This window comes from Oryx dammah, unplaced genomic scaffold (genome assembly GCF_014754425.2).
Source record: "Oryx dammah isolate SB20612 unplaced genomic scaffold, SCBI_Odam_1.1 HiC_scaffold_24, whole genome shotgun sequence".
Lineage (NCBI taxonomy): Eukaryota > Metazoa > Chordata > Mammalia > Artiodactyla > Bovidae > Oryx > Oryx dammah.
In genome coordinates, this window is record NW_024070208.1 from 6,852,044 (window position 1) to 6,875,456 (window position 23,413).

The following is a 23,413-nucleotide window of genomic DNA, read 5'->3' on the forward strand; positions in this document are numbered from 1 at the left end:
AAGCAGAGACATTACTTTGCCAACAAAGGTCCGTCTAGTCAAGGCTATGGTTTTTCCAGTGGTCATGTATGGATGTGAGAGTTGGACTATAAAGAAAGCTGAGCACAGAGAAACTGACGTTTTTAAACTGTAATGTTGGAGAAGTCTCTTGAGAGTCTCTTGGACTGCAAGGAGATCTAACCAGTCCATCCTAAAGGAGATCAATCCTGGGTATTCATTGGAAGGACTGATGTTGAAGCTGAAACTCCAATGCTTTGGCCACCTGATGTGAAGAGCTGACTCATTTGAAAAGACCTGATGCTGGGAAAGATTGAGGGCAGAAGAAGAAAGGGACGACAGAGGATGAAATTGTTGGATAGCATCACTGACTCAATGGACATGGGTTTGGGTGGATACCAGGAGTTGGTGATGGACAGGGAAGCCTGGCGTGCTGCAGTTCATGGGGTTATAAAGTGTCAGACACGACTGAGTGACTGAACTGAACTGAAGTAAAATGCTGATTAGCAATTCCTAAAAATAAGTCAGTATGTCTTTCTGGATGACATGTTTTAGAAGATATGAAATGAACTAGACCAATTTCCTTGGTACATATGAAGTAACTTAGTTGCTTTAATTGCCAGAACAAGTTCATTCATTTAATTTTAAAATGTTAATGGATTTATATCTGAATTTTCATGAAGAGCATAGATGAATAGCTATATTATAGATATTTGAAATATCAGCAAAGGACATTGAAAATGATTGAAACCTAAAAATCACTGATATCAATAGGTAAAAACTACATTTTAAGCTGAGAAATATAGCAATTAAGACAAAAATTGCTTGATCTTTAAAAAGTGAATTTTTCTTTTTGAGAATATATGTCATTGGACATAGAGACAATTTTTTTTCAAATAAATGGCAAATTAAAATGTAGGTAGTTTAAAGGAATGCAGGTAATTCATTTAACATATTTTCCATAGAATTTCTCTCTGTAAACTATTATGCACACAGTAGATATTTGTTTTATGATGGCAGTTCTTTGATAAAATTCATCATCTTAACTTCCATATTAAAATTATAGTACCAGAACTTGGAAAGATTATTAAAAAAAGGAAAAGTGCCAAAAGTGTGTCTACTATGATATTGGAAATATATTTTTATTGTTGTATTAAGACTTTAATTATCTCTGGGAAATGAAAAATGATAACTCATGTTGACTGATTTATTTTCTCATATCAGTGTTATTCTAAGAATTTTACAGGTTTTAATCCATGTGTTTCTTAAAATAATCCAGTGATATACTTCCTCCTCTTTTTATTATTTTCTGTTTACATGAAATAGCTTAAATTATCCAATAAATTATGAGTGAAGGGTCAATTATGGAAAAATTAAGTTACCCAAGTTGGTACAACTAGTATATAGTGTGGTGCTTAATGCACGGCTCTAGCTCCAGAGTAAATGCATCAGTCACTATGCTTACTATTTGAAGAATGCAGAGATCACAAAAAAACTTATCAGTAAACATCTAAATCTAATATTAAAAATACATTTAATGGCATGTTAGGGAGAATTGCAAATTTTCTTTTTTTCAGTTATCCTTACTCATTATACAAGTGAGATGATGATGATTTTAACTGTGAAATAATCTTAATAGTTATACAAAAATCCATATTTCAAGTAATAAATATGTCTAAATTGCAAAATGAAATGATTCAAAAATAAAACATCTATCTCAATTTTTTTTTAATACTTGGCGTTCATTTTATACAAAGCTCTACAAATATATAGTAAATGTTTGTACATTTTTTGAGTGATGTGCTGTCTCAGTTTCCATCATGTTTTTCAGCAGAGTACATGGTCAACAAAAGATGAGAACCATTTTCACTAGTGTAAAGAACAGAGCTTATCAGCTGAATGATCTCCAAATAGCTATTTTAGTGATGTTCATTTAATGTGCCAACACAAAGATAATGGCAGATCTTGACTGCACTGCTAAGCTAAATTGCTAGACCTTATTTAGTCTAAAAAAAAAAAAAAAAGTCAACTGTATAAAGACACTCTTTGATTATATAATACAAGAATAATCAAGTCACTTGAGCTGTGTCTTAGCTCAAATATGAAATGCCTGGATTTGATAAGGTCAGTTCCTATATAGATTGATGTGGGTTACTAAGAAACAATGGCACAAGAATTATTGAGCAAGCTAATGAATAATCAATGATGTTTTAGTCATGATATAGGACCTAAGCCAGTACTATGTAAGATGAGAAATATTCCAGCCTCCACAACAGTAACATTCTGCAATTGCAGTTTAATTTGACTAAAATTTTAAATAACTGTCTAGTATATCTGCCATCACATATAATTTCCTCAAAGCATTTTACATAAAAAATTATACAGTACTGGATAATTTCAGAGTGTTAATATAAGCCAAATGTGATTCTACATGCTTTGCTGTGGACAAATCTATGAAGTAGGCAACATCCCAATTTCTATTCTTAAATAGAAGATATGTGTTTGAAATTTATCTATCTAAATGATTTCTTCTATTTCCAAGCAATTGGTCTTTCATCAGGAAAGTTTTAACAAGCTGATTTTATTTTGGCCTATAATTTGTGTTAATCTAACCTATTACCAAAAGATTTTTATAAATATTTTAGATGAATTAAGGAAAAAATAACTTCTTTGTTATCCAAATATCTCTTTGTGGAGTATGATTTTAAAGGAAATTAGGGATGGTATGGGGAGGGAGGAGGGAGGGGGCTTCAGGATGGGGAACATGTGTATACCTGTGGCAGATTCATGTTGATGTATGGCAAAACCAATAAAATATTGCAATAATTAACCTCCAATTAAAATAAATAAATTTATATTTTAAAAAACAATTACCAAAATAATCATGTTTTATGGATATGGTAGAAATAATAGTTTATACAAATATGAAAATAATAACTATTATATTTTATATTTAAAAGCCAGTCCTTTCAATCTTATGTGTTTTGGAGCATAGTTATTTTTTAAAACTGGACATGTGTGATAGCTTGGTCAAATTTTCCCTAAATCACCTACACATTTAACAGAAAATAGCAATTTAGCATACAAAAAGTAAAATTATTTGTGCTATAAAGTGAAAACCAGATTTTTCCACAGTGTAAATTTGACAATTGAATGAGGAAAATTTGACAATTGAATGAGGAAAAGCAGGACAGCATAACTGTTTGCTCACATGAACCAGGAAAAATGAGAAGATTCTATACCTAGAACACATCTCAAAAATGACAAAATGATCTTGGCTCATTTCAAAGGCAAACCATTCAACATCACACAGAAATCTGAGTCTATACTCAACCACTGATGCTGAAGAAGCTGAATGTTTCTCCTCTTTCACTTTCATCAATAGGCTCTTTAGTTCTTCTTCACTTTCTGTCATAAGGGTGGTGTCATCTGCATATCTAAGGTTATTGATATTTCTCCCAGCAATCTTGACTTCAGCTTGTGCTTCAATCAGCCTGGCATTTTGCATGATGTACTGTACATATAAGTTAAATAAGCAGGGTGACTATACACAGCCTTGACATACTTGTTTCTCAATTTTGAAACAGCCCATTGTTCCATACCCAGTTCTAACTGTTATTTCTTGACCTGAATACAGGGTCCCACTGTAGTCCTATGATTTTTCCTCTGTTCTGTTTTCATGGGCTATTTTCCTTCTTTCGTCTGTCTTTTAGCTACTGCCATTTTGGACTCCTTTTTCTATTCTAACTACCTAACAGTGAGAATATTTCCTTAAATTTAATAATTTCTATCTAGCCAAAACCAAGAAAATCTATTTAAATGTTTATTTTATGAGGGTTTTTTTTTTTAAAGATCATTCCAATTGTTACTGGTAGGTTAAGAGATGTATAATTGTATACAGAAGGCTTCCAGAAATGCATCTGTGACTGTATGAAAACAATATTTTTCATACAAATACTGGATACTCTCAGGAGCTTTGTACTTTTAAGATAGTTTTGTTTCTTCAGTGAAATATTTTTAAATGTGCATCTGAATTATCTCTTAAATAATTCAGTAAAAAAAAATAATAATTCAGTAAGATTCATGGAAATATAAAGATTGTGACTAAAACAAAGACACAATGTTTGATATAAAAATTAAAATTTGACTTTATACATATAGAAGTTTTTGAAATTAGTAACTATAAGCAATGTAACAGCAGTTTACTTGAACACATGATACCTACAACAAACACAATTAATCTTATCTTAAATAAATACTAGTTAGGGATCACTCTAATGTTCACTGATTCACAGTTTTACTTTTTTTCATTTAAAATACACAGAATAAGAAGGGCAAAAAAAAATCATTCATTATTAAAGTAGTTTCATAATTTTTTATGGCTTTCCTCAAGAAATGCAGTAATTACACTGTGAAATTTCACTTCTGAAAAAGACATATAATTTGTAATTGCCTATAATGTAGAGTTTAGAACTGCATTCTGCTCATGCATGTCATTTTTTTATAAATTTAATACATAGTATAACATGAATTAGACATATTTTTTTTATAATATCAGTTTACTTAAAGCAACAGTTTAATTTAAAATTCAGCTTTTTAAGTATCGTCTGTCCATCTACAACCCAATGGTTTTCTATTTGGACCCTCCCTGAGGTAGAAAGCAACCCTTAAAAGCATATTTCCAAAAAATGTATTTTTGTTATTAATTCAAGATGGCATTCACATACTTAAAATTCTTTAGATAGTATCCTTATAAGCATAAGCTAATCTAAAACACACAAAAACCTCTCAAAGTTCTCCTTTCCTGTTAATGGCCCCAAAGTATTTGTCTTTCACAAATAAAAGCATAACTTAAAAGAATTAAAAAAAATTTTTTTTGACTAGCAAATTAAGATGTAGACATTAAAAAAAATACTATATTTGTCAAAAATCAATAAAACATGTAAAGGTTCAAACTTTCATGAATTTTTACAAGAATAGCATTAAAGCTTTAGCTACTCATTTCTTCTATGCTTTTATTTTTTATTTTTCTTTTATTGTTCATGTAAGATCAATATTGATTTCTCCTGAAAACTGTTATAAAAACAATCAGATTTTTTTTTAATGGATAATTTCCATTTACTGTGGAAAAGTAGTAATGAATACTGGTCAATTATAATATATCAATTTTTCTTACTTATTTCAGTTAGCATAAACATAAGAAGAAACTCCCAAAAATCTAGCATAATATGGTGGATTTTTTGCTTCTATTAAATAAGTAATGACATATAGTGTGAGTTTTATTTATTTTTAACAGAGCTGCTTCCCATTTTAATCATGTATCTTTTGCAAAACCACTGTTGCTTTACAGTCTCTGCTGTCTTCTGCCTTGCAAATTGAATCTCCTGCTAAAGCAAGTCAGCTTTCTTTAACATAAAACTGTGTCTATGTGTGCATGAGACAGAAAATCAGAATCCCTATGGTAGATATCTTGTTTAATTAGTCTGGAGATTTTGATAAATTCTCAATACTTTGGGTTCAAGAAACAATTGAAACTCTCATTATTTTGAGAAAGAATTCTTTTTACTTAGATACTTTTTCACAATAGCTACTTGTACACTGCTGAAATTAGAATTAATAGGCAATATATTTGGCTTGAAAGAGGCATAAAAAATAACTTTTTTACTTCATGGATATGTGAATTTGGGTATAATTAAATAGAGAAAATAAGTCAGGTCTTGGGATATTGCACAATGTAATGGTATCAGATGTCATTGTTTCCAGGGGGATGGAAACAGCAATTTCTGTGTACTAACTCAAACTAAAATGTCATAAAAAATTGCATTTCACAGCAGCAAGCCAGAAAAATAGTGCATAACATCATTATTAGAAGTTTTATTTAAGCATCTTCAACACACTTCATGTGCTACATAACTCTTTTAAAATAGGAAAGAATAACAAGCATAAATGACTTGCACAATTAAAAATCAAAAGATGCATGCTTTGACAGGACAGAGAACTTACAAGGTGACATCATGAAAGTGTCAACCAATCTAATAATTAGGTCTACTCTTAATTATGTGGGTACTGTTAGATGCTTACTTAGGATAATGTTTTTGCAGCAAACCATTGGAAATATACACTTCTTGAGGTTAACTGCTCCCAAGGATTTCTTTTTATCACATTTTATATAAAATGTTTTTTTTTTAATGTCATGACATTAATAAATATGTGGTCAGGTAGCAATACTGGTAAAGAACTTGTCTGCAAATGTAGGAAACTTGAGACTTTGGTTTGACTCCTGGGATGGGATGATCCCATGGAGAAAGGCAAGGCAACTCATTTCTGTATTCTTGCCTGGGGAATCCCATGGACAGAGGAGTCTGGTGGGCTATCTATGTCCATCAGGTCGCAAAGAATTGGCCATTATTGAAAAAACTTAGCACACATGTACATCAGCTTTGTTGTTGTTCAGTCACCCAGTTGTGTCCAACTCTTTAAGACTCCAAAGACTGCAACACACCAGGCCTCCCTGTCCCTCACCATCTCCCAGAGTTTGCCCAAGTGCATGTTCATTGCATCAGTGATGCCACCCAGCCACCTCATCCACTAACACCCTCTTCTCTTTCTGCTCTCAATTTTTTTCAACATCAGGGTCTTTTCCAATGAGTCAGCCGTTTGCATCAGGTGACCAAAATATTGGAGCTTCAGCCTCAGCATCTATCCTTCCAATAAGTTATTCAGGGTTGATTTTCTTTGTTTTATCTCCTTGCTGTCCAGGGGACTCTCTGGAGTCTTCCCCAGCACTACTAGATGGAAAGCATCAATTCTTCAGTGCTCTGCCTTCTTTACAGTCCAGCTCTCACAGCTGTATGTGACCACTGCAAAGACTATAGCCTTGACTATATATTACCCTCCTCCCAATGTAAGAAACATAAAGGAAGTGAGTTCAATCACAGGGTTGGGAAGATCCCCTGGAGTAGGAAATGGCAACCCACTCCAGTATTCTTGTCTGGAGAATGACACGGTCAGAGAAGTCTGGCAAGCTACAGTCCATAGGATCACACATAATCAGACACAACTGAAGTGACTTAACTAAAAGAAGTAGCTACCTATAAGTTGTCATAAGGATCGATTCAGTTATTATTGGAAAAGCGTCTCAAGTATGGAGCATAGTAAATATACATCAGTACAGTTCAGTTCAGTTGCTCAGTCGTGTCTGACTCTTTGCGACCCCATGAATCGCAGCACGCCAGGCCTCCCTGTCCATCACCAACTCCCAGAGTTCACTCAGACTCATGTACATCAAGTCAGGAATGCCATCCAGCCATCTCATCCTCTGTCGTCCCCTTCTCCTCGCGCCCCCAATCCCTCCCAGTATCAGAGTCTTTTCCAATGAGTCAACTCTTCGCATGAGGTGGCCAATGTACTGGACTTTCAGCTTTAGCATCATTCCTTCCAAAGAAATCCCAGGGCTGATCTCCTTCAGAATGGACTGGTTGGATCTCCTTGCAGTCCCAGGGACTCTCAAGAGTCTTCTCCAACACCACAGTTCAAAAGCATCAATTCTTCAGCACTCAGCCTTCTTCATAGTCCAACTCTCACATCCATACATGACCACAGGAAAAACCATAGCCTTGACTAGACGGACCTTAGTCAGCAAAGTAATGTCTCTGTTTTTGAATATGCTATCTAGGTTGATCATAGCTTTCATTCCAAGGAGTAAGCATCTTTCAATTTCATGGCTGCAGTCACCATGTTAAACAGATAAATTAAGATACAATTGCATTTTAAAACAGGGATCATGCTTAACAGATTAACAATAAAGAGTCCTTGGAATATTCTGGCATAAAAATGAAATTGAGAAAAACATTTTTAGAAAGCAGATATGGAAAACATGCTTATGCAAGACATATAGCAGAAGAAATAGCCAATGATGCAACAAAGCAAAACGCAAAACAGAGAAAATACCTCTATCTTTTGTGCTATTTAAGATCTATGTCGGCATATATTATTTTTTCTTGGCAATTGCATTTACTCTAATTTTTTAAAGTTTTTACAATGTTGTGTCAGTGTCATATTGTGTTACTAGACAACAACGTAAATCAACCACAACACATAAGTCATTTCACATTGACTCATTCGGATAAAATTTTACTTGTCTTTTTTCTTGTTTTCATTTTTTAATACAAATTTATTTATTTTAATTTTCTTACTACATTAGTTAATATTTCTGTGTTAGTAGAGAGGGATTGCACATCCATCTATGTGAGATAAACAGATGACTTCCAAACTATGCAAAATTAATTGCAGAGTAATAATCTCTGCACAAGGAGAAACACATGAAAAGGAGGGTAAGAGAATAATGGGACCTGAAGAATAGTGTATGTCCACCACCCCCCCCCAAATATACAAATATACTAGGTATTAAGACTATTGGTAAGAGACCACTGTAAAAGTTCTCACTAAAAAAAAAAAAAAAAAAAAGAGCGAGAACAAATATTTTAGATTTGGAAAACTAACAAACATATTTAAAATTTAGCTTATTTTATAAAGCAGTTATGTGTGTTGCCTTTAGAGAACTATATGTCTTTATGAATATGGAAGGAAAATCAGAGACTTGATCAGATTTTCATAGTGAAATTAAAAATTTAGAATATCTGAAGACTTTACAGCTCTCTATTGTTTTTGTGGTTCAGTTGCTAAGTTGTGTCCAACTCTTTGCAACCCCATGATGGCAGCATGCCATACCTCCCTGTACCCCACGATCTCCCAGAGTTTGCCCGAGTATCCAACCATCTCATCCTCTGTTGCCCCCTTCTTCTCATGCCCTCAATCTTTCCCAGCATCAGGATTTTTCCATTGAGTTGGCTGTTTGCATCAGGTGGCCAAAGTATTAGAGCTTTAGCATAAGTTCTTCCAATGAGTGTTCAGGGATGATTTCCTTTAGGATGGACTGGTTTGATTTCCTTAATGTCTAAGGGACTCTCAAGAGTTTTCTCCTGCACCGCAGTTTGAAAGCATCAATTCTTTGGGGTTCAGCCTGCTCTATGGCCCAGCTCTCACATCCATACATGACTACTGGAAAAACCATAGCTTTGACTAGACAGACTTTTGTCAGCTTTTTAATATGTTGTGATAGCTCAGCTGGTAAAGAATCCACCTGCAATGAGGGAGACCTGGGTTCAATCCCTGGGTTGGAAAGATCCCCTGGAGAAGGGAAAGGCTACACACTGGGGCACTCTGGGCCTGGAGAATTCCATGTACTCTATAGTTCATGGGGTCACAAAGAGTCCGACACAACTGAGTGAATTTCACTTTCATTTTCAGTAGGTTTGCAATTGGTTTTCTTCTAAGAAGCAAGCATCTTCTAATTTCATGGCTGCAATCACCATCTGCAGTGATTTTCAGTCAGTCAATCAGTTCAGTCACTCAGTCGTGTCCGACTCTTTGGAACCCCATGGACTGCAGCACACCAGGCCTCCTGGAACTTGCTCAAACTCATGTCCATCGACTCGGTGATGCCATCCAACCATCTCATCCTCTGTCATTCCCTTCTCCTCCTACTTTCAATTTTTCCCAGCATTAGGGTCTTTTCAAGTGAGTCAGCTCTTCACATCAGGTGGCCAAGGTATTGGAGTTTCAGCTTCAGCATCAGTCCTTCCAATGAATCTTCAGGACTTATTTCCTTTAGGATAGCCTGGTTGGATCTCCTTGCAGTCCAAGGGACTCTCAAGAGTCTTCTCCAACACCACAGCTCAAAAGCATCAGTTCTTCAGTGTGAGCCCAAGAAAATTAAATCTGTCACTACTTCCACCTTGCCCCCTTTTTGAAGTGGGACTGGATTCCATGATCTCAGTTTTTTCAGTGTTGAGTTTTCAGCCAATTTTTTTTCACTTTCCTTTTTCACCTTCATCAGCAGGCACTTTAAGTCCTTTTCGCTTTGTGCCACTAGAGTGGCAATATTGGCAATATTTCTTCTGGCAATCTTGATTCCAGCTTGTGCTTCATCCAGCCCAGCATTTTGCAAGGACATACCCTGCACACAAGTTGAATAAGGTTCTAACTGTTGCTTCTTGACTCACATATAGGGTTCTCAGGGGACTGGTAAGGTGGTCCGGTATTCCCATTTCTTTAAGAGTTTTCCAGTTTGTTGTAATCTGCAGTCAAAGGCTTTACCATAGTCAATGAAACAGAAATAGATGTTTTTCTGGAATTCCCTTGCTTTATGATTCAGCGAATGTTGGCAATTTGATCTTGGTTCCTCTGCATATTCTAAATACAGTTTGTACATCTGGAAGTTCTCTGTTCAGGTACTGCTAAAGCCTAGGTTAAAGGATTTTGTGCATAACCTTACTAGAGAAGGCAATGGCATCCCACTCCAGTACTCTTGCCTGGAAAATCCCATGGACAGAGGAGCCTGTTAGGCTGCAGTCCGTGAGGTCGCTAAGAGTCGGACACGACTGAGCGACTTCACTTTCACTTTACTAGCATGGGAAGTGAGTGCAATTGTCTGGCAGTTTGAACATTCTTTAGTACTGCCCTTCTAGCGAATGAGAAAGAAGATTGATATTTTCCAGTCCTGTGTCCACTGCTGAGCTTTCCGCTGGCATATTGAGTGCAGCACTTAAACAATATTATCTTTTAGAATTCTAAAAAGCTCAGCTGGAATTCCATCACCTTCACTAACTTTATTGGCAATAGTGCTTCCTAAGGCTCTATTGAATTCAACTCCAGGAAGTCTGGCTCTAGGTGAATGTCCACACCATCATGTTTATCCATAAGAATAAACTTTTTTGTACAGTTCTGTGTATTCCTGCAACTTCTTCTTGATCATGTCTGCTTCTATTACGTCTTTACCATATCTGTCCTTTATTGTGCCCATCTTTGTATGAAATATTCCTTTGTATCTCAATTTTTCTTGAATAATCTTTAGTCTTTCCATTTTCCTCTGTTTCTTTGCATTGTTCACTGAAGAAGACCTTCTTATCTCACCTTGTAATTCTCTGGAATGCAGCATTCAGTTGGGTATACCTTTCCCTTTCTCCCTTTCTCCCTTTCTTTTTTGCTTCTGTTCTTCCCTCAGCTATTTGTAAAACCCCCTCAGACAACCACTTTTCCTTGTATTTCTTTTTCTTTGGGATGATTTTGGTCACTGCCTCCTGTACAATGTTATAAACCTCTGTCCATAGTTCTTCAGGCACTCTGTTTGCCAGATCTAATCCCTGAATCTATGTGTCACTTCCACTGTATAATCATAAGGGATTTGATTTAGGTCATATGAATGACTTAGTGGTTTTCCCCACTTTCTTTATTTTAAGCCTGAATTTTTCCCTAAATTGCTGATGATCTGAATCAGAGTAAGCTCCTAGTGTTGTTTATGCTGACTGTATAGTCTTTCTCTATTTTTGGCTGCAAAGAATGTAATCAATCTGATTCTTACATTGACCACTTGGTGATGTCCATGGGCAAACTTGTCTCTTGTGTTGTTGGAGAGGGTGTGTGCTATGACCAGTGTGTTCTCTTGGCAGAATTCTGATATCCTTTGCCCTGTTTCATTTTGTACTCCAAGGTCAAACTTGCTTGTTACTCCAGGTATGTCTTCACATCCCACATTTGCAGTCCAATCTCCTATGATGAAAATGACATATATATTGGTCTTAGTTCTAGAAGGTATTGTAGGCCTTCATAGAACTGGTCAACCTCAGCTACTTTGGCATCAGTAGTTGGGGCTTAGACTTGAATTACTCATGTTGTGAATGTGGTATCTTGTTTTTTAGGCCAACATTTATTACTGGTGAGGGATAACTTAAAGAACACTTCTGACCACTGGGATATAGGCTTATTTCTCTCAAATATATTAATATTAAATGACATTAAAAAGAAGAAAAAGAGTTTTGATTAAATAAGCTGTACAATAACAAGGTTTAGATCAAAATCATGATTTGATTTAATTTCACATTTTTTTACCCAGGAAAATTTTCCCCAAAATTGCATGTAACTTGCAAGGGATTTTCATAACAGCATTACCAAAGTAATAGGTTTTGCTGTAATGTTTTCATAAAAATTCCTTTAAAAGTGTGGAATTAATGTTTCATGTGTTCCAAAGCAGCAGGCTAAATTACTTTATAAATGGAATATATTGAGTATATATTACAACATTTCTGGATTTTTAATTTACCAGTTTTATCTTCTGGCTAAATATCCAATTTACTCTCAGTTTTTTGGGAAGAATTTGACACATTTATTCATTTACAAATTTCAAATGTACATCTTTAGTCTTGGAAAGTAACAAGGAAGCTATTTTAGTTCAATTTCTTTCAGAAGTAATTTTATTTCCAGCTCCGAAAGAATTTTTAAAAGTTAGTATTTCAACAGTAGTTTATGGAATTCATTGCTTTATAGAAATATTGACAATTGCACCAATGCAATGTTCTAGGAAAGGAACTTGATGATTTTGACTCACTGATGTAACACTTTGACAAGGGAAATACAGCTCCTCTATGTGAAAGGAGTCATTGATTATTCCTCCCCCTCTCTGTTTTCTTGTGCATCTTTTAACTTTTATTTATGTTTATAAAGCAAAATCAAGCATCACCCTGAGGATACTGATCTGGAAGATCTAAGATATTCACTGCTTTTATAGACTAACACGCACATCATGGAGATAGGCATTAAGTCAATTCAGAGCAGATGCAATTCTCAGAGGTAAATTTCATTCAGTAAATATTTACTGAGTGGCTATTGTATGTGAGTAACTGTTCTAAGCTTTAGGGATTCAAAGATCAGACCTCAAAGATTTCAGGAAAGAGTAGTACAGACAGACAGGTAAACAGATAACTTCTGGCATTTTTTTTTCCTGTTCTAAATACAAAACTTTTTTCATTTTCCTTTAAAATATCCTTGAGAACACAGAAAAATCAAAGTCTGGCAACAACACCAAATGTTTGCTCTTGCTTTGGAAAAGTTTTCTACTAAATTAATGATAGAAAAGATTGAATTTAGAATACAGTCTTGATTACTCATTGTATGCCATATGCTTAACCAGAACAGACAGAACTAAAAGGAGACTGACGTAATGACTCACCAATTATCTGTGCATAAATCCAGAGTTCAGAGCTTGCAAAGATGAAAATGAAAACAAAATTTCTTCCCTCCCAAGAAATGTATAAGAAAGAAAAATAACACTTGGATTTCCCTCTAAAATAATATTAAAATATATTTTGAGTCTGTCAGAGCCAGAATACTTAACTCATTCCCTACTACCCTCCTGTGGTGCAAACACACTAGTTCCCAACATGTAAACATGTAAACAATAGAGAACAAGAGGTTAAAAATGTGGGAGAAGACATCCTAGACAAAGCTAAGTACTTAAAGATGGGCCTTGTAAGTGAACTGTTTGCAGCAGTCCTCAATTGCCTGCCACTAGGCACCAGAAATAGTAACATAGTAACAGAAAGGGATACATAACACTAACAGAGTGGGTTTCAGGGGGAAACCCACTTATCTATAATGTCAGGGGACATTATAGATAAGCAGCCTGTAAGTAGAATAACAGTGAATGGTTAGATCTATATAGACCTATATAGATCTGGAGGTTGTGAAGCTCTGTCTAGATTGTGAGTGACTTTTACTTAAATCTGACCTATTTTATTAGCAAACAAGAATATGAAGATGCAATTAAAATGCAATCCAATATTTCAGAATATATATTATTTTTTTGTGAGTGAATATCCCAATTTTAACCATGATATTATCTTCCCTGGTGGCTCAGACAGTAAAGCGTCTGCCTGCAATGCGGGAGACCCGGGTTCAATCCCTGGGTTGGGAAGATCCCCTGGAGAAGGAAATGGCAACACACTCCAGTACTCTTGCCTGGAAAATCCCATGGACAGAGGAGCCTGATAGGTTACGGTCCATGGGGTGGCAGAGAGTTGGTGATGTTAAATACCATCTAAAAGTATTATGTGTGGCTAACTATGTAGACTATGCTAAATCTATCTGCATGCTCTATTTGGCTTATAGGACACAGTGTGGATCATCTATAGAATATAATTTTTTATTATAAGAAGAATGATAATTAGACTAAAAAAATAACATTTTAAATATGACACTATTCTGAAGAATTTGGGCTTCGTAGGTGGCACTAGTGATAAAGAACTTGCCTGCCAATGCAGGAGAGTTAAGCGATGTGGGTTTGATCTCTGGATATTGAAGATCCCCTGAAGTAGGGCATGGCAGCCTACTCCAGTATTCTTGCCTGGAGAATCCCATGGACAGAAGATCCTGGTGAGCTACAGTCCATGGATTCTCAAAGAGTTGGAAACGACTGAAGCAATTGAGCATGAGCACGTTCTGAAGACATTGCATTAAATCCTTACCCCCCTCCAAAAAAAAAAAAAAAAAAAAAGAGAGAGAGAGAGAGAGAATCAGAGACACATAGCTGTTAAAACATAGCTGTTAAATAACTTGACAGAAGTCAAGACATCTCTCTAGGCCTATCACTTATCAACAGGCAGCTTATCTATTCTCAGTGTTCACATTGACTTAATTGGAGTCTTTCACGCTGAAACAAAGAAAAGGGAAGGTAATTACCCACAATCCATGGTCTAATTTCTAGGGTCAGTTAGAAATAATTATTTTCACTTGGCTTTAATGGATTGTGATGGTGTTCCCTATGTCACCCCTATTGCAATCACAGACATAATGAATATTATGAAGATTTTTTAGGATAAACTTAAATAAAAACTAGTCCCTAGAATGACGTTTTTCCCCTTGATGTCTTCCTTTTCTGATCTTTTATTATCACTAATTTATTTTAATTGGAGGCTAATTACTTTACCATATTGTGGTGGTTTTTGCCATGCATTAACATGAATCAGCCTTTACATACCTATCCCTCATTGATTTGTTTGTTTACTTTGAGTTTACTTTTGCTGAAACAATCAAGAAATCTTTTCCTTCAGTAAAGAGCATGCTAGTTTCACTATGGCTTATAAACCTTTTCAGTATCAGATTTGAGGGAGTGTCAGAACCTGATCAAATATAATTCAAGACAAGACTCAGATTTTTTTTAAATAAAATATTTTCTCTTAATATGGTTTATTTCAAATCAGTGTGCAAATTAAGAAATATTCCTCAAACTTAGTAGAAAATTAAATTTTATTCATTTTCCATTGCTGTTATGGAGTTTTATCCATTTAAAAGAAGACTAATCTAGGCTTAGCTTGAATATAAATGCTATCTAATCATGGCAAAGCTTTGGGCTAAATATAATGATGACCTTTTAAGCATCATAAACTGAGACTCAAAATGTTATGTACAGAGCTCAAATAAATGGATAGGATGGACTTTTTTAACCCAGACTTTCATCCTCCAAAATAGATGCTTTTTTCAATTAAACCATGGTATCTATTTTCTTTTATTTTATACATTTTGAGGAAGATTATGAAAAGTAAATGTTTTAATAGACATTAGGATGACTCATTAGATCTTTCTTCACTGAATAATGCAAAAGTTCTTTATCATATATAAACTCACAATGCTAACTTTAACTTTTCTTCTATAGTTAGATGTTTTATAATTTTTGTTTTTTTATTTATATTATGTAATATAATAAAAATAAATACAGATGCTGCTTTCTATAAAAATAAATGCAACCATTCTATTTACTGTAATTAGGGATTCCTTTCCCACTTTTGTATATATTTAATATGCATTAAGATATCTTAAATACAGCAATGATCATTCAATAAATGTTTCATAGTTGCAAACAGGATAAAATAATTTGCAATTTTGGCAGACATGGATATATTTCTATGTATATGCACATACAACTTCTGTCTTTTTCCTTGGACTGTCTTAATATTATCCCTAATATCCATTATAAGTATCTTCCATGTGGATCTTTAATTTCAGAATTTATCAAAAGTTCAGGAGAGAATATATAAATTTGAATTAAAGCTGCTGCTTTCATTGAATATGTCATTAAAAGTCTGGAGGGGAAATGGTTTATGTGAATTATTTTAAAATACAAAATGAAATGTAGCATGATATTTGGAATATGAAATTATAAAGTAATTAACCTCCAATTAAAATAAATAAATTTATATTTAAAAAACTGCTTATTGTGACAAAACTATATAATAAAAGATAAATGATGATTCTCTGAAAATTAAATTATATAATTAGCAAGTGATGAAATAAAGCAGAGAAAATTTAAAGCTAAAATTTGATTCTTGTGCAGTAGGACTTGATTATAATCAAATAAAGGCATCCTCAACTACCTAAATCATTTGTCTCAAAGAATGAGAACAAAAAATAAAACAGTATCTTAAATATTTATTAGCCAATGAATTATTTTAAAATAAGGGTTATAAAAACAGAAAAGAATTATTAAAAGTCCAATCAAATACTGTGCATGAAGTAGTACAATATAATATCCATTATTGGGTAAATTTATAAACACATTTTTGTCACTTGCCATTAGGTAATTTATTAACACATTTTTTGTTTTGTTTTGTTTTGTTTTTATGATTCAATGTTCACAAAGCAAACAGATAAAATCAATTTCTGGCTTGATCTGATATATCATAAAAAGAAAGAAGATATAAAAGTAGTCAGTGAAAGACAAGCTAATGAACAGGACAATGTGACACTGTATGCACAGTATACACAAATGTGGGTATGGATGTGGTTGTCTATCTGTGATGTACATCTGTGATGTATTTGTAGTTTACCCTATGAAGAATCTCTAAGAAAGTATAAAACAAAACAAAATGTTAATAATTTACATTGGTATAAAAAACTTCATAATTCCATGATTAGTTTGTTTTTAATGCAACATTTGAACTAATTTAATGTTAAAATGTGTCATTCATAAGTCTTCTGTGAATTATTACAGAAGAAAACTTAATCTAATGGCTAGGGTATTAATAGAGGAAAATTATGTCCTACAGTAATAACCAGGCATTCCTTTTCAGTGACATTGATAATATAATAAATTCTTCCTTCATCCTAGTTTCCCAGTTGTGATAACATTACATCAAAATAAATTTTCAAAACCTTTTCAAAATTAAAGAAATCTGGAGTCCCTTTTTCCATTGATAGTAACAAAGTGAAGTCACTCAGTCGTGTCCGACTCTTGGCGACCCCATGGACCGTAGCCTACACCAGGCTCCTCTGTCCGTGGGATTTTCTAGGCAATAGTACTGGAGTGGATTGCCATTTCCTTCTCCAGGATAATAGTAACAAACCATCCCCTAATTATTTTTCAACCTTGCTAATTTGTAGCCAAATTTTCAAACTTAGGGGATCATCATCTCATTGGAGTTGACTGACAGATCTGGCATTGTAAATTCTCTAGAGCTTCTCTAGGGAAAGAGAACTGAACACTTCATAAATATATTTTCAACTGCTAGCAATGTAACCATAGTCATTCCCATCTTCTATAACATCAGTTCAGTTCAGTTGCTCAGTTTTGTCCAACTCTGTGACCGCATGGCCTGCAGCACACCAGGCTTCCCTGTCCATCACCAACTCCCAGAGCTTGCTCAAACTCATGTCCATCCAGTCAGTGATGCCATCTAATCATCTTATCTTCTGTTGCCCTCTACTCCTCCTGCATTCAATCTTTCCCAGCATCAAGGTCTTTTCTAATGAGTCAGCTCTTCTACAACATAGGGACACAGAATTAAAAGAGTACTACAACTCACATTTCAGAAATTATAGTTCACCTTTGAAACAGTTCTAGGAAACAAGTGGACTGTTGGAATGTAAAGGAGAACAAAAAGAAGCCTGAAAAAGTTGCTTTAGGTTTGCAACATGCACATATGAGGCCATCTTTTAAAAAGCTGTGGGTACACTTATCTCTCTCTTCCCATTACTTTCATTAACTCTTCTAAAGGCATAGTGTCTTATCTCAAACTGATTCAATTGAATGTAGGAGAAAATATGTAAAAATGAGTGGATACAGCCAAAAAGAAAATAAAGTGCGCCCTAAAGGTATCTCTGATTGTGTGCTGAGTCACTTAGTCTTGTCCAACTCTTTGCAAACCCATGGACCGTAGCCTGCAAGACTGTTCTGGCCATGGGATTTTCCAGGGAATAATACAGGAATGGGTTTTTTGTCGACTAAGGTCCGTCTAGTCAAGGCTATGGTTTTTCCTGTAGTCATATATGGATGTGAGAGTTGGACTGTGAAGAAAGCTGAGTGCTGAAGAATTGATGCTTTTGAACTGTGGTGTTGGAGAAGACTCTTGAGAGTCCCTTGCACTGCAAGGAGATTCAACCAGTCCATTCTGAAGGAGATCAGCCCTGGGATTTCTTTGGAAGGAATGATGCTAAAGCTGAAACTCCAGTACTTTGGCCACCTCATGAGAAGAGTTGACTCATTGGAAAAGACTTTGATGCTGGGAGGGATTGGGGGCAGGAGGAGAAGGGGACAACAGAGGATGAGATGGCTGGATGGCATCACTGACTCGATGGACGTGAGTCTGAGTGAACTCCTGGAGTTGGTGATGGACAGGGAGGCCTGGCGTGCTGAGATTCATGGGGTCGCAAAGGGTCAGACACGACTGAGGTATTGAACTGAACTGAACTGGGTTGCCAGTTCCTACTCCAGGGGATCTTCCCAATTAAGGGATTGAACCCGTTTCTTCCATCTCCTGCACTAACAAATGAATTCTTAGCCACTACACCACCTGGGAAACCCTAGAATTGATATTAGCCTCTTCCTTTAAAAGTCTACCTTTTACTGGCATTCTTTTGTTTTTGAATTATTTTGAAACCTGGGTTAATTGCACTCATCTCTGACACCACTCCTTCCCCCATTCCGCCCTGCCCCAGCCCATTTCAAAGACATATATTTACCCCAGTCTCCCAGAATTTTTTAATATAAATTTATTTATTTTAATTGCAGGCTGATTACTTTACAATATTATATTGGTTTTGCCATACATTGACATGAATCTGCCACGGGTGTGCATGTGTTCCCCATCCTGAACCCCCCTGCCACCTCCCTCCCCATCCCATCCTTCTGCCAGTGAATGAAATCTTTGCTTTATTTCCTATCTACCTTTCACTTCTTCCATTTAGCCATCTCTGCCAGGTCTAGTTCTATTTCTTCTAAATTCTACTAAATTCTTTTCATAAATTTATAAGCCATAATCCACCCAAGTCTTTGTCACTTTATATGGAGGTTGAACAAAGAGTCATTCTAGAATCAAGTCCTCACCATGGTTCTCTTTATCCCCTGCTTTGTTTGCCAGGAGGTACCTTAGCCAGTTTGATTGATGGATCTGTTCTATGTGTTGAATGTGTTTCCTCCTGAATGCATATGTTTAAACTCCAAGGTGATGGGGAATTCCCTGGTGGTACAATGGTTAGATTTCTGAACATTCACTGCTGAGGTCAAAAGTTCAATCTTTGGCCTGGGAATTAAGATCCCATAAGTCACATGGTGCTGCAAAACTAAAACAATTAAAAAACATTCCCCAAGGGAAACAGTTGGAAGTGATTAGGTCATGAGGGTTCTGCCATGAATGGATTTAGTGTACTTGGAGTGTGCCCTTGCCCACTTCCACTATGAGAGGACAAAGCTCTATCTATGAATCAGAAAGTGTGCCCTTACCAAGCACTTCAGTGAATTTGCCAGTACCAAGATCTCAGACTTCCCAGCCTTCAGATCTATGAGAAATACAAGTTTGTCTTTTATAATCTACCCAGTCTTCGCTTTTGTATAAGAGCAGCTAAAATGGACTAAGACAGGCTAGAAGAGGATGTTGCTAACTATGCCACTGTGAGACCACACAAGGATAAGGTCGTTACATCACACTCAGAATTCTTGAGGTTTTAGCCAGTAGGGAACTTTGCTACAGCTTTCAAGAAGACAGAGGAGAAAAAATCAGAGAGGTTTAAGACTTGCAAAGTGTTCTGTAGCTCCTTTCTGGCATAAACAGGAAACACTCTGGCCCAGATTCACATATAAAGACCAATATAAGTGTAAATACTCATTAAATTTCACATGTGGAGCTGGCCATAACACAGTTCCAGTTTATACTCAGTTACCATAGCACATATGACAATATCTGAAGATTCATGTACCATATATTGATATATTCCAGAAAGAACTACTACTTAACCATTTCCTTTCCATAGAAAAAAATCATTAATAGTCATGACAGAGCTTCCAGGAGTGTTAGAGAAAGATGACAAGCCAAAACATAATAATCAGAATTTCATAAATTTTGTTTCAAAATGGGTAGTTTAACACTAATACAGTATACTAACACATATATATGGAATTTAGAAAGAAGGTAAAGATAAACCTGTATGCAAGACAGCAAAAGAGACATAGATGTATAGAACAGTCTTTTGGACTCTGTGGGAGAGGGAGAGGGTGGGATGATTTGGGAGAATGGCATTGAAACATATATAATATCATATATGAAACAAATCACCAGTCCAGGTTCAATGCAGGATACAGGTTGCTTGGGGCTGGTGCACTGGGATGACCCAGAGGGATGGTAAGGGGAGGGAGGGGGGAGGAGAATTCAGAATGGGGAACACGTGTACACCCGAGGCAGATGCATGTTGATGTATGGCAAAACCAATACAATATTGTAAAGTAATTAGCCTCCAATTAAAAGAAATAAATTTATATTAAAAAATGGGTAATTTATTGTTTAGAGGGTGGAATAATATAACCCTGAGTTAGAAACACATATTCTTAAAATTCAAATAAGAGAATATCATTAAGTATATAATATTAACAGACAGAATATAGGATGTCAAATAAATGGTCATCAGTTCAGTTCAGTTCAGTTCAATCCCTCAGTGGTGTCCAACTCTTTGCAACCCCATGAATCGCAGCACGCCAGGCCTCCCTGTCCATCACCAACTCCTGGAGTTCACTCAAACTCATGTCCATCGAGTCGGTCATGCCATCCAGCCATCTCATCCTCTGTCATCCCCTTTTCCTCCTGCCCCCATTCCCTCCCAGCATCAGAGTCTTTTCCAGTGAGTCAACTCTTCACATGAGGTGGCCAAAGGACTGGAGTTTCAGCTTTAGCATCAGTCTTTCCAAAGAACACCCAGGGCTTATCTCCTTTAGAATGGACTGGTTGGATCTCTTTGCAGTCCAAGGGACTCTCAAGAGTCTTCTCCAACACCATAGTTCAAAAGCATCAATTCTTTGGTACTCAGCTCTCTTCACAGTCCAACTCTAGCATAAATGGTCATAACTTTTATCAAAAAAAGATTCATTCATACATATTATGCCTGCTATTAAACATATAGAGAAAAAAGAAGTGCTTTGAAAGGACAATTCAAAAGTATAGCTTTCTTTGCATATAGGTGTACTTGTATTTGAAAAATAATACTGGTAATTAATAATAATTATCAAATAAATATACTGAGCAAATACATTATTATTAAACTTGTTATTATAGAAGAACACAGTATATTCTAAGTAGTGTGTGAAGAATTTATGTTCTCTATCTCTTTATCAATAGATAGAAATATATCTATATAGCTCCATATATATATACATATGTGTATATATATAATCAATATTTATTAGTTAAATATTTAGAGACATATTTTTCAAAAGGTAATAGCCAGAAATTCATGGCTAGGACATGACAGAACAAAAGTTTGAAACTAGTTCTCTTCCTCCAAAGCAAATCCTGTCAATTCATCCCTGTCTAATAGGTAGTTGGAATCAAATTTATGCTCATCTCAAAAAAAGTTGGTATGATTTTTTTTTTGTCTATTCTTTAAATGACTCATATAAAATTGAATTAAGACTAGGAAAAGAATAAATATTTAGACAAATTTCCTGATGAAGCCAGTGGCAAGGTGAGCCTGGGACTTCTTTGTCAAATGTGTTTTAGTAAGTGATTCAATTTTTTTCTAGATATACTATACAAACTTTCTATTCATTCTATTTGGGAAACTGCATATTTTGAACAGTTTTTATATTTTTCCAAATTGTCAACTTTGTCAGGATAAAATAGATTTATATAAGATCAGTGGCAATGTCCTAACAGACTATAAAAACAACCACATTTTTATAGTTTTATATTTATTATGCCATTTAAATATGAATTTGCATTTAATTTTTGAATGACATAAAAGTTAATTCTAACATTGTTGTTTGTTTTCTTAATAACTAGAAAAATAAAAATTATTTTTCATCATATTAACAATTAGATTTTTTAACTAATTTATTTTTTTAAGTGAAAGAAAATTGCTTTAGAGACTTTTGCTGTTTTCTGTTAAACCTCCACATGAATCAACCATAGGTATACATATGTCCTCTTCCTCCTGAAACTCAATCCCATCTCCCTCCCCATCCCACCTCTACAGGTTGATACAGAGCCTCTGTTTGGGTTTCCTGAGTCATACAGAAAATTACCTTTGACTATCTATTTTTACACATGGTAATGTAAGTTTCCATGTTACTCTCTCCATACATCTAACCCACTCCTACCCTCTCCCCATGTATATAAATCTGTTCTCTGTCTGTTTCTCCATTGCTACTCTGCAAATAAATTTTTCGGTACCATCTTTTTAGATTCAATATATATGCGTTAGTAAATTATATTTATCTTTCTCTTTCTGACTTACTTCACTCTGTATAACAGGCTCTAGGCTCATGCATCTCATTAGAACTGACTCAAATGGGTTCCTTCTTATGGCTGAGTAATATTCCATTGCATCTGTATACCATGATTCCTTTATCCATTCATCTGTCAATGGGCATCTAGCTTGCTTCCATTTTCCAGCTATTTTAAATAGTACTGCAATGAACAAAGGGATGAATGTGTCTTCATCAACTTTGATTTACTCAGGGTATATGCCTAGGAGTGGGATAGCTGGGTTTTATGGTGGTTTTAGGCCTCACTTTTTAAGGAATCTCCATACCATCTTTCAGAAAACATCTATTTCTACTTTATTGACTATGCCAAAGCTTTGGCTGTGTGGATCACAATAAACTGTGGAAAATTCTGAAAGAGATGGGAATACCAGACCACCTGATCTGCCTCTTGAGATACCTGTATGCAGGTCAGGAAGCAACAGTTAGAAATGGACATGGAACAACAGACTGGTTCCAAATAGGAAAAGGAGTACATCAAAGCTGTATATTGTCACCCTGCTTATTTAACTTATATGCTGGGTACATCATGAGAAACACTGGGATTGAGGAAGCGCAAGCTGGAATCAAGATTGCTAGGAGAAATATCAATAATCTCAGATATGCAGATGACACCACCCTTATGGCAGAAAGTGAAGAGGAACTAAAAAGCCTCTTGATGAAAGTGAAAGTGGAGAGTGAAAAAGTTGGCTTAAAGCTCAACATTCAGAAAACAAAGATCATGGCATCTGATCCCATCACTTCATGGGAAATAGATGGGGAAACAGTGGAAACAGTGTC